Source organism: Sciurus carolinensis, chromosome 7, assembly GCF_902686445.1.
Source record: "Sciurus carolinensis chromosome 7, mSciCar1.2, whole genome shotgun sequence".
Taxonomy (NCBI): domain Eukaryota; kingdom Metazoa; phylum Chordata; class Mammalia; order Rodentia; family Sciuridae; genus Sciurus; species Sciurus carolinensis.
In genome coordinates, this window is record NC_062219.1 from 52,953,917 (window position 1) to 52,974,873 (window position 20,957).

General features: G+C 33.4%; 1 protein-coding gene and 1 non-coding gene across 8 annotated transcripts in view; both read left to right on the plus strand.

The window, feature by feature from the left end:
• The window catches only part of Cdk19 (cyclin dependent kinase 19), a 159,325-nt gene that overhangs the window by 9,974 nt on the left and 128,394 nt on the right, over positions 1–20,957 (plus strand). For 2 of the 7 annotated variants that reach the window (XM_047558146.1, XM_047558147.1), the window contains one exon: positions 14,817–14,878. The exons of the other annotated variants lie outside the window; for them this stretch is intronic. The gene's annotated coding sequence lies outside the window, so the exon portion shown is untranslated. The remainder of the gene's footprint in view (positions 1–14,816; positions 14,879–20,957) is intronic. 7 annotated transcript variants of the gene reach the window in all.
• Positions 18,824–18,897, plus strand: Trnaa-ugc (transfer RNA alanine (anticodon UGC)). Its single transcript has one exon. It is a non-coding gene; the product is annotated as a tRNA-Ala (tRNA).

The following is a 20,957-nucleotide window of genomic DNA, read 5'->3' on the forward strand; positions in this document are numbered from 1 at the left end:
ATCACAAGCCTTAACAGTATAACTTTAATTGATATCTATTTAATTCTTTGTGTGTGTGTGTGTGTGTGTGGTGTTGGGGGATTAAAGCCAGGGTCTTGCTCTAGCATAGAGCTACATTCTCAACCTGAATTCTTTGTTGATGTATCAACTAGACAGTTTCTGTTGACTTTCCATAAGAAAAACTGAGCAGTTTTGTGAAATCCCACTGTGTCTTATTTTCCTTTTTCCCATCCTAACCTTCAAAGTGATTACTTTTATATTTAAATTTTTTTCTGATAAAACTTTTATGGCTTTAAGATATAAACTTAAATTTCTTTACTTGTTAACATGTATTATCTCTGTTCTTCCAAAAATGAAGGTTAAAGTATACATCTTTCCTATTCTTTGTCTCTGGCTTCAAATTTTAATATATATTTGGGGCTGGAAGTATAGCTCAGTGGTAGATTGCATGTTTAGCATATTCAAGACCCTAGGTTCAACTGTTCCTCCCCCAAAAGATAATTTTTATAGTATCCTGATTTATTCAATGGTTTTTGTCCATGATTGATTCTAAAAGATTAATAATGGAAACCATTCACCAACATTAAAATATTATGATCATTTTTTTTTTAATTGAAGTGAGTTAATATGTTGAAACCCACGAGGAAGGAAATGTAATCTTGAGTATTAAATAAGTGCTGCTTGAAACAATATTCTAGATATTAAGGCCTAATGAATGATCTTAATTTAAGTTTCGTTTTTTGAAAATTTTTTTTCCCTCAGGTTTTTTTTACTTTATCTGTGCATTCTAAAATTTCACAAGAGCATGTTCAGAAGATGTAGGTCTTTGTTTTAAATTAATCTGACTTTATCTCCTGTATCTTTAACACATTATTATTTTTTTTAAAATACATAGCCTTTGCACATTAATTTGTACTTCAGAGGTTAAAAGTGATATTCAGTAGCTTTAGTCTCACTCCACCCTCATCCTCTACTCCTTTACTTCCCTGGTCCAATCCTTCCAATTCCTTATGGATCCTTTGCTGGGTCTTTTATCTTTGGTTTGGAGAAATTTTTATTTCCTATTATTTATTATTTCCTCTTGTTGACTCTCATCTTTTCTTCTTCATGTATACCTGTTAACAAATGTTGACTCTGTCTTCCCTGTCACTTAATTTCATTCTCAATATATTTCAACTCCCTTAGCGCCTCTACATTCTGGGGGGGTTTCCCTTATTTAATATAAACTTTCTGGGTTACCAATTTCATTTTCAGTAGAGGCTGTGATTTTTTTTTTAAGCATGACCTTAATTTAGGAGTCTGCCTGAAATTGATAATTGACTTAATAACATAAATAAATTTCCTATTTATTTAGATTGTTTCTAGTGTTTACTCATTAAAAATAATTCTTTAGTAAATTTTTTTGTTTTCACTATATGCTATTTTAAAATTTTCTTTAATAATTTTTAAAAATCTTAGTGCTATACCAAGATAATGGAAACATTTTTATATTTTCACTTATTTTATTATGTGTATATTTTAAATAATAATACATTCTATTATGTATGTGTAACATACTTTTGGAAGAAAAGCACAAAAGTCTATTTTAAACTTGTGTGCCTACAGTCCAAGCTACTTAGAAGGCTGAGGCAAGAGGATTGAGGCTTGCGTAGGCCATTTAAAAGAAAAAAGAAATCCTCGAATAAATATCTTTTTAAAAAGGTGCATAACTTCGTGAGTTTTAATACATTCACAGTGTTGTGCAGCTATTACCACTATTTAGTTCTAGAACATGTTCATCACCCCCCAATAAGCCCTAAATTTTTAGGGTTACTCTTCTGTCTTCCTTCCCTCCCTCCAGGATCTGGGAACCACTCTACTGTCTGTGTGTATGCCTTTTCTGGGTATTTCATAGGAATGGAATCACACAACATATGGCATTTTGTGACTGGTTTATTTAAACTAGTGTAATGTTCTTAAGATTCATCCATGTTTCAGCATGTATCAGTATTTCTTTTTATGATTGAATAATATTCCATTGTATAGATGTTTCACATTTTGTTTATGTGTGTTATCTACTAATGAACATTTGTGTTCCTTCCATTTTTTGGTTCTGTGCTGATGCTTCAGTGAACATGAGTGTACATGGTTTTGTTTGAACATATGTATTCATCTGCTTTGAGTATATACCTAGGAAGTGAAATTATGAGTCATATGGTAATTCCATATTTAACTTTTTGAGGAACTAACATAATGTTTTCTTTAATGGCTGCTCCTTTTTACATTTCCACCTACAGTATTTGTGTTCCAATTTCTCCACATCTTTCCTAACAATTGTTATTTGCTTTCTTTTTTTAAAATCAGAGCTATTTTAGTTGAATTTTTTTTTGTGTGTGTGTGTGTGTGTCTTACCAGGGATTGAACCAGGGGTGTGTAACCATTGAACAACATCCCTATCCCTTATTAAATATTTTATTTAGATACAGGATCTCTCTTAGTTGCTTAGGGCCTTGGTAAGTTGCTGAGTCTGGCTTTGAACTCACAATTCTCCTACTTCAGCCTCCCTAGCTCCTGGGAGTGTACCACTGCTGGAAATGGTGTTCTTGTTGTGGTTCTTATTTGTATTTTCCTGTTGGTATATAATGTTGAACATCTTCTTATTGTCTGTTTATCTTCTTTGGAGAGATGTCTGTACAAGTTCTTTGCCTGTTTTTAAGTTGAATTATCTTTTTGTTAACATTATTTTAAAAAAATATTTTATTATACAAAGATTATTTTTTTGGTTGTATACAAGGCTTTTCTCACTTAACATTGTGCTTCCCAAATGGTACACTGAGGTTTCCTAGGGCACCGCAGCATATTCATTCACATGGGGTACTATCAACATTTTGGATTTTTTGAGAGAATTTCAGAGAATCTGTAAGAAATACTCATTTGAAGTAGTTCACAATTTCAGTATTAGGTTGTGTAGTTTCCTTTTGATGATGTCATATTTTGGGGAATCTAGATTTTTAAGATTGCTGTGATAAAAAGTAAGTACTGTGCAAAATAACATGTAGAACAGAAAATGACAATAGTAATGTTATTTGATTTTAAGATTTTAGAAACTGAATCCCCTTAAGTAAATTGTAGTTATTTAAGAGTGAAACAAAAGTACCATGTTTTATTTTGGTTTATGTGTGTTTGATTTTTAAATGATTGTTGCTTGGACATACATTCTTAAATTGCCTTATTGCTTAATAAATTGAATTGTTAGGTATTCCTTTTGACCTAGGATGCTGTGAACAAATTACTAAGATCCTAAGGGTGCTGTGAATGAATTTGAGATCCTCTAACCTTAAATAGGATCAGTGTTTATCCATATTATTACATTTTCCTTCAAAAGACTGATATTCATTGGCTCTATATTCTTCTGTGATATGGATATACAGTACTTAGTACTTTCTACTTGTCGAACATTTAAGGTTTCTGTCGTAGTATTTTGATTATATTTAGCATTATATTTGCTTATATTTAATAGGTGTTCTTGTCTTGGTCCATATGTCTGATTATTTTTTTTTTAATTTTTATTTTTTTAGGTGTAGATGGACACAGTACCTTTATTTTATTTATTTTTTATGTGGTGCCGAGGATGAACCCAGTGGCAAGCACTCTACCAACTGAGTCACAAACCCAGCCCATATCTGATTCTTATAATTAAGTCTTAGAAATTGATTTACTATGTCAAAGAGTGTTAGTTGTTTTAAGGTTCTTTGTACAAACTTTCTAATTTCATATATAGTTGCATTCGCCTCCACTAACAGCATATAAAAGTGACTCTTATCTCAGTTCTTTATCACTGTTGATACATGAAATAGTTTCTGTCTCACCCTGATAGGAATTACAGCTGTTGTCTTTCCCTAAAGCTAAGTTAAAGATCTGGCTGTCCTTACAATTTACATCTCTCTTTAGCTCCTAGGAATAGTAGTTCATGACTTAGGTACCTCTCCCAACCATGCTTTACCAATTTTATAATTGACAAACCGTTTTTTGATTATTAAAACAGTAAGATTTCCTTGGAAAATTACATACTTATGTAATCTTTTCATCTACTTTTTTTTCTGATTTCATGTTAAAGATATATGCAGAAGTATAATTAGAAAGTTTTCTAGTCATAAATGGCATTTCCTGTTATATTTTGATATAGAAATTATTAATGGCACTTAAAATAATTACAGAGTTACTGGGAAGCAGAGTAGATCTATCTGTCCTTAAGAGAACACACACTAAGTTGCTTATAGTATGTTAACCTGTCATTTTGACTTCTTGCAACAGAAAAACTGATCAATGTCTTAAATAAGGGACTAATTTTCTTCTTGCAAAAAAAATTCAGACAGTGCTGGACTAGTATCATCACTGAAAGATGTTAACAGGTGTCTACCTCCTTCCCTCTGTCCTGTGTTTTCTGTACACATTGTTGTACCTCCATGTATTGCTTCCATGTTATGGGCAGGAAGAAGGTGAAGAGGAAGAGGCTGGAAGGCAAAGGGGCGTGCCTTCTCTCCAAAAGAAGGCAAGGGGAAAACCCATGGTGAATAACTTCTCTTTAGAGAAGGTGGTTAGTAATAGTCTCAGCCACAGCATGAAACAAAGGGTTTCAGTAAAGATAGGAAAGGAGAAAAAACTTTTCAAGTTAATTTTAAACAGTTAAAACCCAAGTGCTTAATGCTAAGTACAATTATGAACTGTCACTGTCTCTCACACTGTATAAAGACTTTTAATAATTAAACACACTGTTGACCTTCAGGTCTGTATAAAAGTTTAAAATGTAGGTGGATAAAGATGGACTTTTAAGTAGAGTCATATGATAGATAACTATGGGAGTGTATCTTTTTACATAAGTGATCAGAAAACAGTCCAGAAATTTTGTATTTATAATAGAGAGTAGAACTTAGTCATGTTAAATTTTATGTGTAATCTTTGCTCTAGACCAACTAAGGTTCTTTGTTTACTGTGGTCATAATTTCAGTACCTTTACCACAAAGACATTTTCCATCCCAGCACTTTAATAAATAAAATCCATTTGAGTATAAATGATTTAAATAAAGGTTTTCCTTCTTAAGTAAATACTTACATTTTTATTTCTCAGAGATGGTTTTTTGAGTCTTAGTAAATAATGCAAACAATGAAAAGCAAATTGTGGTAGGAGACCTTGAATTTTGAAAGCCGTATTTCAAATCTGGATTACTAAATACTTTCTGGTTATAGGATTTTGTTAGTAAAATAATCTCTGTAAAATTTGTGTTTTACACAATAATGTATAAAAGTCCTCAGCAAAATATTAGCTTATTTATTCATATATGTATGTATGTATACAATACATGATTAATGTATTAACAATGTATTAATATATTAATACCTGATTAATTTGCGTGATAAAATTAGCAAATAGGCTAGTTTTGAGTGAAAATTATACTCATCTTAGTTATGAGAGCCAGGATTAACCTGGTTATATTCAGGAGAATTTTATCTATATTCATAACAAGTTGTCATTTAAAAAGTTTATTAGGGAAAAAATGTGGGTTTGGTGATGGAGTATTTTACTTTAAACCATATAAATAAAGAAGAGTAAAAGAGAAAGACCTTTATTTTAAAATTTTTCTTATTAAAAAGGTCAACAGTAATACAGAAAGTATAAAGTCAGGCGCATACCTGTAATCTCAGTGGCTCAGGAGGCTGAGGCAGGAGGATTGCAAGTTCAAAGTCAGCCTCAGCAACTTAGTGGGGCTCTAAGCAACTTAGCAAGACTCTGTCTCAAAATATTAAAAAAAAAAAAAAAAAAAAAAGGGCTCGGGATGTGGTTCAGTGGTTAAGGCCCCAGGGTTTAATCTCTGGTACCCAAAAAAAAAAAAAAAGTAAAGTTGGGGTGTGGTATAGCCTTTGCGTGCATGAGGCTCTGGGTTTGAGCCCTAGCACTAGGGATGGTGGGGTTGAAGGGTTGGGGCAGAGAGTGGTTATAAATGGTCATTATGAATTGTGTCGTTTTATCTTTCTGCATTTCTTTCTGGCCAAATGCATTTTTATTTTCTCCAAAATGCGATCATATTCTACAGAAATTTTGATAACCTTTATTTTCTATTTCACTATAAATAATGGACATGTTTTTCCATTTCATTAAACCTGTCCAGCAGTGCTGTTCTTTTTCTTTTCCTTCAGTATATCTATGCCTTTCACATGTATAACCCTTCCAACAGTGTCTTTAATTGTAGTCAGTTATTCTTGAGGGATGATAAATACGTAGTGTAGAGGTAAAAGCAATAAACTCAAATCTCAAAGAGATTTCATTTCTTGATTGGGCCAGATGAATTCTAAATGTATATACAAAATTTCGTATTACATGGGAGCAACTGGAAAGGATTTTGGGGTCTGAAAACAGAAATGTGGCAAATGGGGATGTTGTTTTCTTATGAATTATAAGGAGATGATGTTTGTATACTCTAACATTAAAGTATTAATCCTATTAATTTTTGACATGAATTTTGATATTCATTGGCGTATCTATTTCTAGAGGGCCAGGAAGTTCTTAAAAACAAATTGTTCTGCTGGGCGTGGTCGTGCTTGCCTAAAATCCCAATGGCTCTTCTCCCAGGGAGGCTAAGGCAGGAGGATCACAAGTTCAAGACTAGCCTCAACAATTTAGTGAGGCCATAAACAACTTAACAAGACTGTCTAAAAATTCAAAGAAAGGGCTAGTGATGTGGCCAAATGGTTAGGAACAAATTGCTTTTAATTCCTTAATTAAACACATACTGTATACTAGATTATTATTAAAAGAAGGAAATGTTGGAGTTTTGAAATTTAAAAAGCAAATATTTAATATATACTGATTTTTAAAAAATTATAGAACTTATACAATCTGCAAAAGTATTACATGATAAGGAAAGATATAAAGGGAAAAGTAAGACGTACTCAAAATCCCATCATCCAAAGATAAATATTTAATATTTTGGTCTTTCCTGACATCTCTCCAGCCATTTATGGCTTTCACAAATACACATCTTCACATGTTGTAAAAAATTATAAAAATAAGACCATCCTATATATGTTGTTCTAACCTTTTTTTTTTTTAAACTAAGGATTGTCATTTTTTGTCTTAGGAAATGCAAATTTATATAATCCTGTAAACTGCTTTATGGTATTTCATTATCTGGTCATATTGATACAGACTGATGAAAATTTAGGCTACTTGCAGTCCCCCCACCCCTGTAGTAAGTAATGTTTAGCATGTTTGCTCATTTGTCTGAGATATCTTTAGAATAAATTCTTAGAAGTGTAATTGTTAAGTCATGGGGTATGCCTTTTTTAAAAAAAATATTTTTATATAAATTTTTAGTTGTTGATGGACCTGTATTTTATTCATTTAAATGCGGTGCAGAGAATCAAACCTAGTGCCTCACTCACGCTAGGCAAGAGCTCTACCACTGAGCCACAACCCCAGCCCCAGGGCATGCCATTTTAAATGTTAGTAACATACTGTTCTTCTCTTTCCTCCAAGAAAGTGAGCCAATTTATACTTCTACTCAGAGAACATAGTATGCCCCTTTCTCTTTATCTTGCCCACATTAGCTTTTGACTTCCCTTCTAAGCTGACAGATGATCTTTTGCCTTTATTGTTATTATCATTATTTTATTGCCAAGGGAGATTGAATGTCTCCATTTGTGTATTGACTGTTTGTATCCACCTTTTGGGTATTTTTCATTCATTTCCTGTCTTTTTTTTTTTTTTTTTTTTAAACAGCATTGTATGATGGTTAAAATTGGGCTTTGAGGTTATAATATCTGAATTTATAATACTGGCTATACTACTTAATTGTGACTTGAGCAAATTAGCTGTGTCTTAGTTTCTCTCATCTGTGGAAAGGGAAATAGTACCTACCTCTCACAGCTGTTTTAGAATTGCATGAGGTAACATCATAAATTACTTGGAACAGTGTATGGCAGATAACAAGCACTTCTTACTATTAATCTTTTTCACATTGTGTATTTCTTTAGAATAAATTCTTAAAAGGTAGATATAAAAATAGATATCACCAGGCTGGGGATGTAGCTCTAATGTTTGCCCAGCATGCTCAATGCCCTGGGTTCAATCCCTAGTATTGCAGATAATAAAAGAAAAAACAAACATAGAACAACGAAACAACCCCTCCTAATTCCAGCAAATTGCTTTATTAAAATAAATTGTTTCTTACGTTCTTTATATATCCTGGAGATTAGTGCTCTATCTGAGGTGTGTATGGAAGATTTTCTCCCGTTCTGTAGGCTCTCTTCATATTATTTTTTGCTGAGAAGAAGCTTTTTAGTTTTAATCCATCCCATTTATTAATTCTTAATTTAACTTCTTGTGCTTTAGGAATCTTGTTAAGGAAGTCAGTTCCTAAGCCAACATGATGAAAATTTGGGCCTACTTTTTCTTCTATTAGATGCAGGCTCTTTAAGTCTTTGATCCATTTTGAGTTGATTTTTGTACAGGGTGAGAGATACGGGTTTAATTTCATTTTGTTGCATATAGATTTCCACTTTTCCCAGCACCATTTGTTGAAGAGGCTATCTTTTCTCCAATCTATGTTTTTGGTGCCTTTGTCTAGTACAAGATAACCATATTTATGTGGGTTTGTCTCTGTGTCTTCTATTTTGTACTCTTGGTTTACATGTCTATTTTGGTGCCAGGATCATGCCATTTTTGGTACTATAACTCTGTAGTATAGTTTAAGATCTGGTATTGTGATGCCTCCTGCTTCACATTTCTTGCTAAGGATTGCTTTGGCTATACTGGTTCTCTTATTTTTCCAAATGACTTTCATGATTGCTTTTTCTAGTTCTATGAAGAATGACATTGAAATTTTAATAGGAATTGCATTGAATCTGTATAACACTTGGTAGTATGACCATTTTGACAACATTAATTCTGCCTATGCAAGAGCATGGGAGATCTTCTAAAGTCTTCTTCAATTTCTTTCTTTAGTGTTCTGTAGTTCTCATTGTATAGGTCTTTTACCTCTTTTGTTAGATTGATTCCCAAATGTTCTATTTTTTTGAGGCAATTGTGAATGGAGTAGTTTTCCTAATTTCTCTTTCAGAGGATTCACTTATGTATAGAAATGCATTTGATTTATGGGTGTTGATTTTTATATCCTGCTACTTTGCTGAATTCATTTATTAGCTGTAGAAGTTTTCTGGTGGAATTTTTGGATCTTCTAAGTATAGAATCATGTCATTGGTAAATAGTGATAGTTTGAGTTTTTTCTTTTCATGTCCCTTTAATTTCTTTCATCTGTCTGATTGCTCTGGCTCAACCAGATCAATAAATGGGTTAAGGAACTGAACAGACACTTCACAGAAGAAGAAATACAATCAACAAACATGAAAAAATGTTCATCATCTCTACCAACTAGAGAAATGCAAATCAAAACCACTGTAAGATTCCATCTTAGTCCAGTCAAAATGGCAGTTATCAAGAATACAAGCAAAAAGAAGTGTTGGCAAGGACATGAGGAAAAGGTACACTCATATATTGCTAGTGGGACTGCAAATTTGTGCAGCCACTGTGGAAAGCAGTATGGAGATTCCTCAGAAAACTTGGAATGGATCCCCCATTTGACCCAGCTATTCCTCTCCTTGGCTTATACTCAAAGGACTTACAGTCAGCATACTACAGTGATGCAGCTACATCAATATTTATAGTGGCTCAATTCACAATAGCTAAACTATGGAACTAACCTAGGTGCCCTTCAACAAACAGATGAATGAATAAAGAAAATGTGTTACTTATATACAGTGGTATATCACTCAGCCTTAAAGAAGAATGGAATTATGGTATTTGCTGGTAAATGGATGGAACTAGAGAATATCATGCTGATCCATAGTGTGTGGGGCATGTAGGGAAGAATGAAGGAATTTGAAATTGTGCAGAGGGGAGTGAAGGGAGGGGTGAGTTGATGGAGATGGGAAGGAGGTAGAATGAGACAGACATTATTATCCTATATACATGTATGATTACACTGTGACTGAGCATCATGTACAACCAGAGGAATGAGAAATTATGCTCCATTTGTGAACAGTATGTCAAAATGCATTCTACTGTCATGTGTAACAAATTAGAACAAATAAAAAAATTAATTAAAAAATTGCTTCTTGCCTGGTGTAGTGGTGCACTCATAATCCTAGTGGCTCAGGAGACTGAAGCAGGAAGATTGCAAGTTGAAAGCCAGCCTCAGCAATTTAGGGAGGCACTAAGCAACTTAATGAGATCCTGTCTCAAAAAATAAAAAGGGCTAGAGATGTGGCTTAGTGATTAAGCACCCCTGGGTTCAATCCCTGGTCACCTCCACCACCAAAAATGTTGTTTCTTTCACATTAAAAAGTGCATGATAACTCTGTTTGGTGTTATTTCAGTATTAAGATTAGGTTCAAGCTCTCTGTTTCAATGAACTGTTTCTGTATTAATCTTTCTAATAAATGAGAGGATTCATGTATAAAATGGTATATTTCCTAACTTGATTTTGAAAAATCTGAAACACATGTTTAAAACCTAGTCCTATGATCACCTGTGTATCCACTCTCCACATCAGTGGATCTAGTCATTTTTTTTTTCCCCCTATAAAGGGTCAGGTATTTTCTCTTTTTCTGCCAAGAGCCAGTAAATATTTTAATTTTTGAAGGCCGTATTATCTCTGTTACAACTACTGAATTCTGCATCTGCACTAAGAAAACAGCCATAGACAATATAAACAGGAATAGCAGTGTTACAGTAAAACTTTATTTGCAAAAATGGGTGGCAACTGAATTTGGCCCAGGCTGCAGTTTTCCTTTCCTGGTACAGATTAAAGAGCAAGTGGCTGTATTTGCTTTCAAATGTTTGAAAAATAAGTTGCAATCATCATGGCACTATCCCTTTAATGTCTCAGCATTATCTCCTAAAACTATTCATATGCTCCTGTATAACCATAATACCAATACCATTATTATTTAAAAATTATTTTTAGTTGTAGATGAACATAATACCTTTATTTGATTAATTAATTAATTAATTAATTTATTTATATGTGGTGCTAAGGATCGAACCCAGTGCTTCATATGTGCTAGGCAAGTGCTCTACCACTGAACTACAACCCAAGCCCTGTTAATACCATTATTACAGCTAAGAAAGTGATAATTTTGTTTTTTACTAGACCAACATTATATGATTATTATATATTTTATATATATATAAATTATAATATAATTTATATTATAGATTTATTTATATAATATATATTATATATAATATATTTATATATTATAATTTATATATATAAAATATAATAATTATATAATGTTGGTCTAGTAATTAAAATATATAATAAAATATATAATTATATATTTTATATATTATATACATATTATAATTATATAATGTACAAAAAGCATGAAAATCCTTAGAGTTGTTCCTTAACAGTTAACCTACTGAACTGTTTCTATTCCTGTCCACCTTTCCCTATCCTTTCCTTGATTCTTTCTTTAGATAGAAATCTACATTGAGAACAGCAGCTTGTTGATTTAATTTCACTCATACAATCATATATAAGGAATTTTTTGTATATGTTTGGTTCATAGTTTTAAAACCCTGGAATTTGTTTCTGTGTTTATATGACTTGAAATAGAGAATTATAAGTGATTTTCAATCAAAAGAAAAGATCTTAAGTTATATACAATCTCTGAAGTTTTCATTTGATAAATAGTTGAAGAAATTGAAGTTAGGTTAAGTGAATTATGTACTTTAAAGAAATGGCCAATTTTGTTAAATAAGTTAAAGAAATGGGTGGGCGGGGAGTAGAAAAAAAAATTTTTTTTTTTGTGGTGCTAGAGAGTGAATCCAGGGCCTTGTGCATGAGAGGCAAGCACTCTACCAACAGAGCTATATGCCCAGCCTTAGAAGACATTCTTGTTATTTTCTTTTTGTGTGTGGGGGGGGCCGTGGGGGGGGTTTAGGGGAGGGGTGCCAGGGATTGAACTCAGGGGTACTCGACCTGCTGAGCCACATCCCAGCCCTATTTGTTTGTATTTTATTTAGAGACAGGGTTTCTCTGAGTTGCTTAGTGCCTCGCTTTTTCTGAGGCCGACTTTGAACTAGCGATCCTCCTGCCTCAGCCTCCTGAGCTGCTGGGATTATAGGCATGTGCCACTGCAACCGGCTCAATCTTGTTACTGTTAACACCGACTATTAAGGATTATTTGGATACATGTTCTTTAAATTTTTTAGGTCTTCTTTTAGTTTTATAAGTATTTCCTTCCTCTTTTTCCTTTTGTGGTACTTACTGGTAATTGATCCCAGGGCCTCAAGCATGCTTAAGTGTTGTACCAACCCCAGTATTTTCCTTTTTTTTTTTTTTTTTTTTTTTTTAAATACATTTTGTACAACAGTAATTCCAAGATAATGTTGCAAATGCAGAAGAATAATATAGCATAATTAAAATTTAAGAACATTTGTAATTGTTTGGCTTCTTACATATATATAAATGCCTGGTTTGTGTGATTTGAATTTTATAAACTAGATGATATGGATGACTAAGCAAGGCTCTGAAGTGGTCTGGGTTTGAATTGTTACTTCTGACTGCATACTTTTGGGCAAGTTTTTAAAATTCCTTGTGTCTCATTTCTTCACCTGCACAGTGAGAATTATAATAGTACCTATTCAAGGTTTGCAAAGTCCAAATGATTTAAAACTTACTGGCACATCATACATCCTGTATAAGCTGTTGCTGCTATTGTGTTTTTGTTTTTTTTTGGGTACTGGGGATTGAACCCAGGGGTGCTATATCCCCAGGCCTTTTTAAAAAATATTTTATTAGTGACAGGGTCTCACTGAGTTGCTAAGTGCTTCACTAAGTTGCTAAGTGCCTTGCTAAGTTGCTGAGACTAACTTTGAACCTGTAATCTTCCTGCCTCAACCTCCTAAGCTGCTGGGATGACAGGTGTGTGTCACTGTGCCCGGCTCTACTACTTTTTTTTTTTTTTAATATATATTAAATATATTTTTTTAAATTATATATTTTTTAAACATATAATAAATATATATTTTCTAGTTGTTGATGGACCTTCATTTAATTAATTTATTTATATGTGGTGCTGAGAATTGAACCCAGTGCCTCACACATGCTAGGCAAGTGCTCCACCACTGAGCCACAACCTCAGCCTTCTGCTGTTTTTTTTTTTTTTTTTTTTTTAATATTTACCTTCTTAACTTTTATTTTTTTTCATGTGGTGCTGGAGATTGAACCCAGGACCTTGTGCATGTGAGGCAAGCACTCCATCAACTAAGCTGTGTCCCCAGCCCTGCTATTGTTTTTTTGAATGGGATTTTTATATCTTTGGTTTTCAGAAACATATGGGATATTCAAGTAGTTACTTTGTTTTGAACACAGTATGTCATAAGAACTTAGAATATCACAAGCACTGCTTTAGTGGATGAGAACAGTGCAGTCTAGAAGGTTGTGAGAATTAAGAGAAGATAGTATTTGAGGCAGGTAGGGCTGATCAATTTGCCAAATTAGTAATATAATATAAATATCATTTGGGGACTGTGCTCTTTTGCCTGCCATTTAGCCTTGACAACTGATCTAGTCTCTTCTGGCCAGTTTAGTCTTTTGCTTTGCTTCTTTGAGCCTCCTAACGTAGCTCCCTAAGTTTCTTGGCTAGACGCTATATTTCTCTTGGTTCTTAATTAATAACTTGAATTAAGTTGCTAATATAAGTCAAATTTTTTTTACATAATATAGAATTTTGTGATTGACAGTATTTTTAATACCTTACTCATTTGATATTCAGTATAGATCTGAGAGATGGTGAAGGAATCCTCATTGAACCACTCTGGTTATACTAAGAGATTAAATGCTTGGTGTCACAAAGCAAATAAGTGAACCAGCTTAAAATTTATCTGATTACTTTTTCTCATAGACCAGCTATATTTTAGAGTCTTTTAGCCCTACCACCAGAAAAGAATAAAATAAAATCCAAGATCTTAATATTTTACCAGATTAAATCCTTAATATTTTATAAGAATGTTATCTGAAAAGCTTTTCATGTTTATTTTTATTTCATAATATTGGAAAGAGGTAGATTTTTCCCTGTACTTCCTAATATGTATTATCTACCCATTTTTTTCTCTTTCTTCTTTCTTCCTCTTCCTCTGCAGTGCTGGGGATCAATCTCAGGGTCTTGTGTACACTATGCAAGCACTGTATCACTGAACCTGCTTATTTCAGCATTACTGTCAGAATTACATCCTGCCATTGGAATACAGTTCTACCTTTACCCCTCTATATTTGTTTCCTTCTAAGTGTGTTTTTAATTGTTTCTCTCCTATATTCCCAATAATTCTGGTTCTAAAACGACATTTGTCTTGAACTGTAGAACCTTCCATATTACATTTTGTGAAGTATGTTCTTCTACTTGATTTCTTTCATATTTCTCACATGTATTTGCTCTCATGTAGTTTAAAAAATTGAATTGTTACTTTCAGCATTTATAAATTCATACTTTATTGCTCTTTTAATTTTTCTAATAGCATAAATAATTTCTTTTGGTAAGAATATAAATTAGTTAAGGCTTAACTTTTGTCCTTTTTGTATAATTAGCTGCATAATATTCAATGAACTGTGCATGTTAGCAATACATTGTTGATTTACTTACTTGTCAAATCTGTAATCTGATTTCCTTGGCAGATATGTAGACTTGTGATAGGCATTTGGCATTTTGTTTTGGGCAGTGTAACTTTAAATCTACATAAACTTCTCTGCCTTTTGCCTCTGCTGTGTTCATAGATTCCAGGAGGGCTTCGTGTTTGGACTTCAAGCGTTGGAGGTAGCAGACTTTTCAGAAGAAGGTAAATCAGAGTGTTGCCTTCTGGTGTCATTGTGTGTGTGTGCTGGGGTGGGCATATGACAGGTGAGAGCTTTTTGTGAGTGTCATCACAAAATAATTTGTAATGCTGCATTAAGTGATTCACTTTTCACCAAATATAAAACCAAGTTAATACCTGTACAATTTTTGTTCATTATTATTACAGTCTGCAAAAATAGAAAACTTTAGATAGAAATAAAGACTCTAAATTTCACTTTCTTTGCCATTAACAAAGAGTAGGAGTGATTAAGAAAAGAGAGCATTAGTATAATGTATAATATGCATTGTGTAATTTTCTCAGACTTGGCTTCATTGTGATTTCTTCCTGGGAACTTGTCCAAGTCATTATTCATATGTTGTATTCTTTCCTGCTGCTCCTTTTACTGAAAGATTGCTTCACAATAAATAGAGAGGCAGCCTAATCCGTGACTCATGACTGGAGGATAGACATTCTTGCTGTAGTTTCCATGTGCCAGAACGTTAGCTTCCAATATGCTAATTACCTCTCTTCCCGAACTTGTTAATATGCTCTTCTCTCAAGTTAGTTCTTGTTTCCGTATAGAAACAAACACATCCCACACACTTGTAAAATGTGTTTTTATAGAGATCTTCTTAATGAGTTACTTTTTAAGAAAATAATATGACTAGAAAACAGAAATTCTGACATACCTTTCCTGGATAATGCTGCTTTGATTAAAGAAAAAGAAAACATTTTCTATATTATAGATTTTACTTTTTGTGAATTTATACAATCATTTATGAGCTTTTTTTAGTTTATAATTGAATAGAATGTTGTTTTTTTAAAAGATTGATAGTGGTTAACATAATATATCCTAGACATAAAGTTAATAATGTGACTAGTTTTTTGATTGTGCATGAGAATTGGAGGAATTGTTTTCTTCTGTCTTCTAGAAATTATATTTGTTTAGATTATCAAGTAAGTGACTAGATATTATACCTTATATTCAGGATATACTCCTTATTATGTGAAGTTGGATAGTACATATTTATTGAATCTCTGCTATCTGCCAAACACAGGATCACTCTATTTTGCAGAGTTTTACTATTTCACTTCCTCCTATTCAGAGAAGCCACATTCTTAACTAGAGGAGATAGATGAGTTTCACGTTTATTGGGGTTAGCTACATTTTACCTCCTAAAACCTTTTACCTTTTACTCTTTTCAGCAGCCATTTTAAATTTACTAATAATGCGTTGGAAGGAATTTCTTCAATACGTTTTTGTACTTCATTGCCAGGCTCTTTGGCTGTTTTCACCATTATTGAATTATGCACACTTATATTAATTTAGCTAATGTGACTCTGGTATATTTTATTATCACTTGAGAATCTCAATAGATTATCCTTTTCAAGACTTCCCATCCAGCCTCCTACCCCTCCTCAGTTTCTTTGAGAAAGATGGGATTAAATGGATGATAATAAAAGTATGTTAAGAGTTAATTGATTTTAGTTTTTAGAGCAGTTTCAGTTTTACAGAAAAATTGAGTAGAAAGTACAGTTTCCACTTCGTCCCCACTAATTCTTTCTCAATTTCCTTATTATTAACTTCTTGCTTTAATGTGATAACATTTGTTACAACCGATGAGCCAGTATTACATTATTAACCAAAGTTCATAGTTTACATTAGAGTTTACTCTTTTTTTTTTTTTGTGGTGCTGGGTATTGAACCCAGGGCCTTGTTCTTGCAAGGCAAGCACTCTCCCAACTGAGCTATATCCCCAGCTCTAGAGTTTATTCTTTGTGTTGTGTATTTAATGGTTTTTTTGACAAGGTATAAGGACATGTACTCAGTATTATCATACATAATAGTTCACTACCCCTAAACTTCCCCTATGCTTTCTCTCTCTTTCATTTCTGGTTCCCTCCCACCAAGCCCCTGACAATCACTAATCTTTTTCTTTCTCTAGAACTTTGCCTTTTCTCGAATGTCGTATAGTTGGAACTATATTGGAACTGTCTTCCATAGTGACCTTACCATTTTGCATTCCCCACTATCAGTGAATGAACAATGAATGAATGTCAATGTTTTGGATTTTAGTCATTCTAGTAAATGTGTAGTGGCATCTGTCTCTCTCTTCCATTTTGGTGCTGGGGATCAATCCAGGGTGTTTTGCATGCTGAACATATGCTCTACCACTGAGTTATACAGCCAACCCTCACTATTGTTTTTATTTGTAACTATTTAATGATGACGTTGAACATATTTTCACTCTATCACTGAACTATATCCTGAACCCTTTTTACTTTTTATTTTGAGTATAGGGTCCTGCTAAATTGCCAAGGGTGGCCTTGAACTTGTGATCCTTCTATCTCAGCCTCTGGAGTTACTGGGAGCTACCACCACACTGGCTTTTGCTCTTTTTTAAATTGGGTTGTCTGTTATTGTTAAGTTTTAAGAGTTTTTTTTTTTTTTTTTTTTTATATTTTGAACACCATTCCTCTGTCAGATATTTGTTTTGTAAATATTTTCTCACAGTCTGTAGCTTGTCTTTTTATTTTCTTATGTTTTTCATAGAGCAGAACTTTTTAGCTTTAGTCAAGTCCAGTAGGCCAAATTAAAAAAAAATGAATTTAATCTTGCATCTAAAACTCATTAATTGTTAAACTCAAAGTCATCTAGATTTTTTTTCTTATGTTGTCTTATAGGAATTTTATAGCTTTGCATTTTGTTTTTAAGTCAGCAATCAATTTTGAGTTAATTTTTGTGAAAGCCATAAGGTCTGTGTCTAAATTTGTTTATTTTTTTGCAGTGCTGAGGATGGAGCCTCCAGCATGCTAGGCAAGTGCTCTATGACAGAGCTATACCCCAGCTCCTAATTCATTTTTTTTTTTTTTGCATGTATATATGTAGTTGTTCCAGCACCACTTGTTGAAAAAGACTGTCCTTTCTCCGTTGCTATCTTTTGTTCCTTTGTTAGTGACAAGTTATATTTGTGTGAGTCTATATTTCTGGGCTGTTTCTGTTCCAATGATCTGTTTAGTTTTTCTTCTGCCAGTGCCATACTGTCTTCATTACTGTAGCCTTATAGTAAGTTTTTATAGGGTAATGTTGGTCTTCTTACTTTGTTTTTCTTCTTCAATATTTCCTTGACTATTTTGAGTGTTCCAAAAGACTGAGTGTTAGACTCAGTTTGTCACTGTCTGCAAAATAACTGGCTGGGATTTGAATTGGGATTGTGTTGAATATATATATATATATATATATCAAGTTAGAAGTAAATGATATCTTGTCAATGTTGAGTCTTCATAGTCTTGTACATGGAATATCTTTCCATTTAGTTTTTTTTTTTTTTTTTTTTTTTGGTGGTACCAGGGATTGAACCCTGGGGCACACAACCACTGAGCCAAATCCCCAGGTTCCCCCCTGCCCCCCACCTTTTGTATTTTATTTAGAGATAGGGTCTCACTGAGTTGTTTAGGGCTTCACTATGTTTGCTGATGCTGGCTTTGAACTTGTAAGCTGCTGGGATTACAGGCGTGTGCCAGGTCCATTTAGATCTTTTTTGTTTGGAGTTTTATAATTCAAAAAAAATGTTTTTTCAGTTGCAGATGGACACAATACCTTTATTTTATTTATTTTTATGTGGTGCAGAGGCTTAGACACAGGGACTCACGCATGATGGGCAAGCGCTGTACCAGTGAGCCACAACCCAGCCCTATAATTTTACTTACGTGTATCTTATACATATTTTGTAGGTTTTATAGCTAAGTTTTGTTCATTGTATGTAATGTAAATGCATTTTGTTTTAAATTTCCACAGATTATTCTATTCAGTAGTATGTACAAAAGCAAAATACTCATAATATCAGATTATAGGATTCCATCTTCTGGCCCTCTTATCCTTCCCGTCACCTCATCTTCTATGAGAAGACAAATTAAATTTTTGTTTAAAAGTATCTTAAATGGGACTGGGGGTATAGCTCAGCTGGTAGAGTGCTTGCCTTGCATGCACAAGGCCCTGGGTTCAATCCCCAGTACCCCAAAAAAAAAAAAAAAAAAAAAAAGTATCTTAAATGATGGGATTTAGGCAGTTTTCAACGTAATACCTTGTGTGTAATGTGCATATTACTTAGTTTCTCTGCTCTTGTTATTGTAACCTTTGTAGTGTTCAGTGTGCGCTATAGTACACATAACTACTTAATAATTCTGAACTTGTATTGTCAGCCTACATCTTACTAGAAAAGGCAGATGGCCAATGATGTTAGTCATCTAATCAGTCAGTCCATCTAATACTTTGTTGTTAGCTGCAAAGATACACATAAAGATGATACCACCTCTCTGGTAACTTATTATCCATGTAAGAAATATTAATTTCAAATACTGTGTTCCATTTTTACTGATTCATATATGCCAAAAACTGAGTTCTGCATCCCATTCTGAGCATTCTAATTGAAGTATCTTATTTGTGGGCTTCATCTATAGTCTCTCAAAAAGAGTTTACAATTTTGATGTACATTTATTGAGGCTGTAGTAGGTATTGGACATTTCTAGGCATTTTATGTATGTGACCTCATTTATCTTCAAAACATTTATGCAGATTACACATTATTCTTCCCAACTTACAGATGTGAAAACTGATAAAATGAGGGTATAAGAAGCTCATCAGTCATGCAGGCTCTTTTTGAAAAATATTTTCTAGTTGTCAGTGGATCTTTTATTATATTTATTTATGTCAGTGCTGAGTATCGAACTCAGGGCCTCATATATACCAGGCAAGCACTCCACCACCAAGCTACAACTCCAGCCCCATGCAAGCTTTTTATATTACACATTGTGAAAAAGTTACCGTAGAAAGTGGTATAAGATGAATGCTGTGTGTATAGTGCAGAGGTATGCTTGGTGAATGCAGAGAAAGGAGGTTTGACTTGGCCTCAGATGTTCACAAAATATCTGGAAAGCTTGAACTGGTCTGATGAATGGGAAGAATGAAGGAGAAGAGAGATGGGGAGATCAGATCAATCAGTGTCGAGAAGACTGAGGGACAAAAACAGTGAGTACTTTCATGACTGAAAGTATAAAAATGTCTACTATAGTAGTAAAGTGCAGTAAAACAAATTTAATCTCTTTATTTTGAACAAAGATCCCTCTCTTCTGCTTTTCTCTTCAAGTAATTCTTCTTGATTTGCTTATGAGAGTAGATCACTATACTGTTGTGTAACTTCCAAATTACCAATCCTCAAGCTCATCTTTGTCCTGGATTTGTTAGCAGTACTGAGGGAACAAACCCTGAGGGAAAACTGGAAGATTAAAGGAACCCTAGGTAAAGGATTTTCTTAATATCAAATATATATTTTTTTATCTCTTTCCCACGTCTCAGTTGCCTGACTATCCTGAAAATACCCATTAGTATGCTAAAAGCTATGAGCTGCAAATGCTTATAGGAAACGTTTTCAATGAACTTAGTGTTTGGTTGAGAAGATGAGTAAAGTAAAATGATTAGAAACCATTTAGCAATATAAAGCACCAAATTATGTAATATACATTTTAAATACCGTGGAATCATTTTTCTTCAGTGATGTTCTTTAGGGTTCTGTCGTCCCTCCTGTTTTCATAACTTTTAATTTCACATCTCTATATCTATAGGTTTGTCCAAGTGCATTTTAGTCCTCTTCGTTTCCACAGTCCTCTCAACTTCCTCTTATCTAAACTTCCCTGGATTGTTCTTTATAACTCAGTGAAGGGTATCAGTCACCCCTTTCCTAAGCTAGAAACTGGTAATCATTCTTGCTTTTCTTTTATTTTTTCACCACATGTTCTTTTGACAGTTTCCTTATTATCTTTCAGATCCACCCTCCTTTTCTTCTGCCACTGTACTAATATGGACTATAATGACTATACACTTAAATTACTTCAAAGATCTCTTAATTAGTCTCCCTGTGCCATTTCCACCCCTCCAACTATCCACAAAAACACAGATTACTTCACATCCTTATCTTTGTTTCTCAGGATGACATCTAGTTATCTTAATTTGGATTACCTGTTCTTCTTCTAGCCCTGCTTGTTTCTTTTTCAACTTTAACTTATTTTTCTCTACTCTGAATCA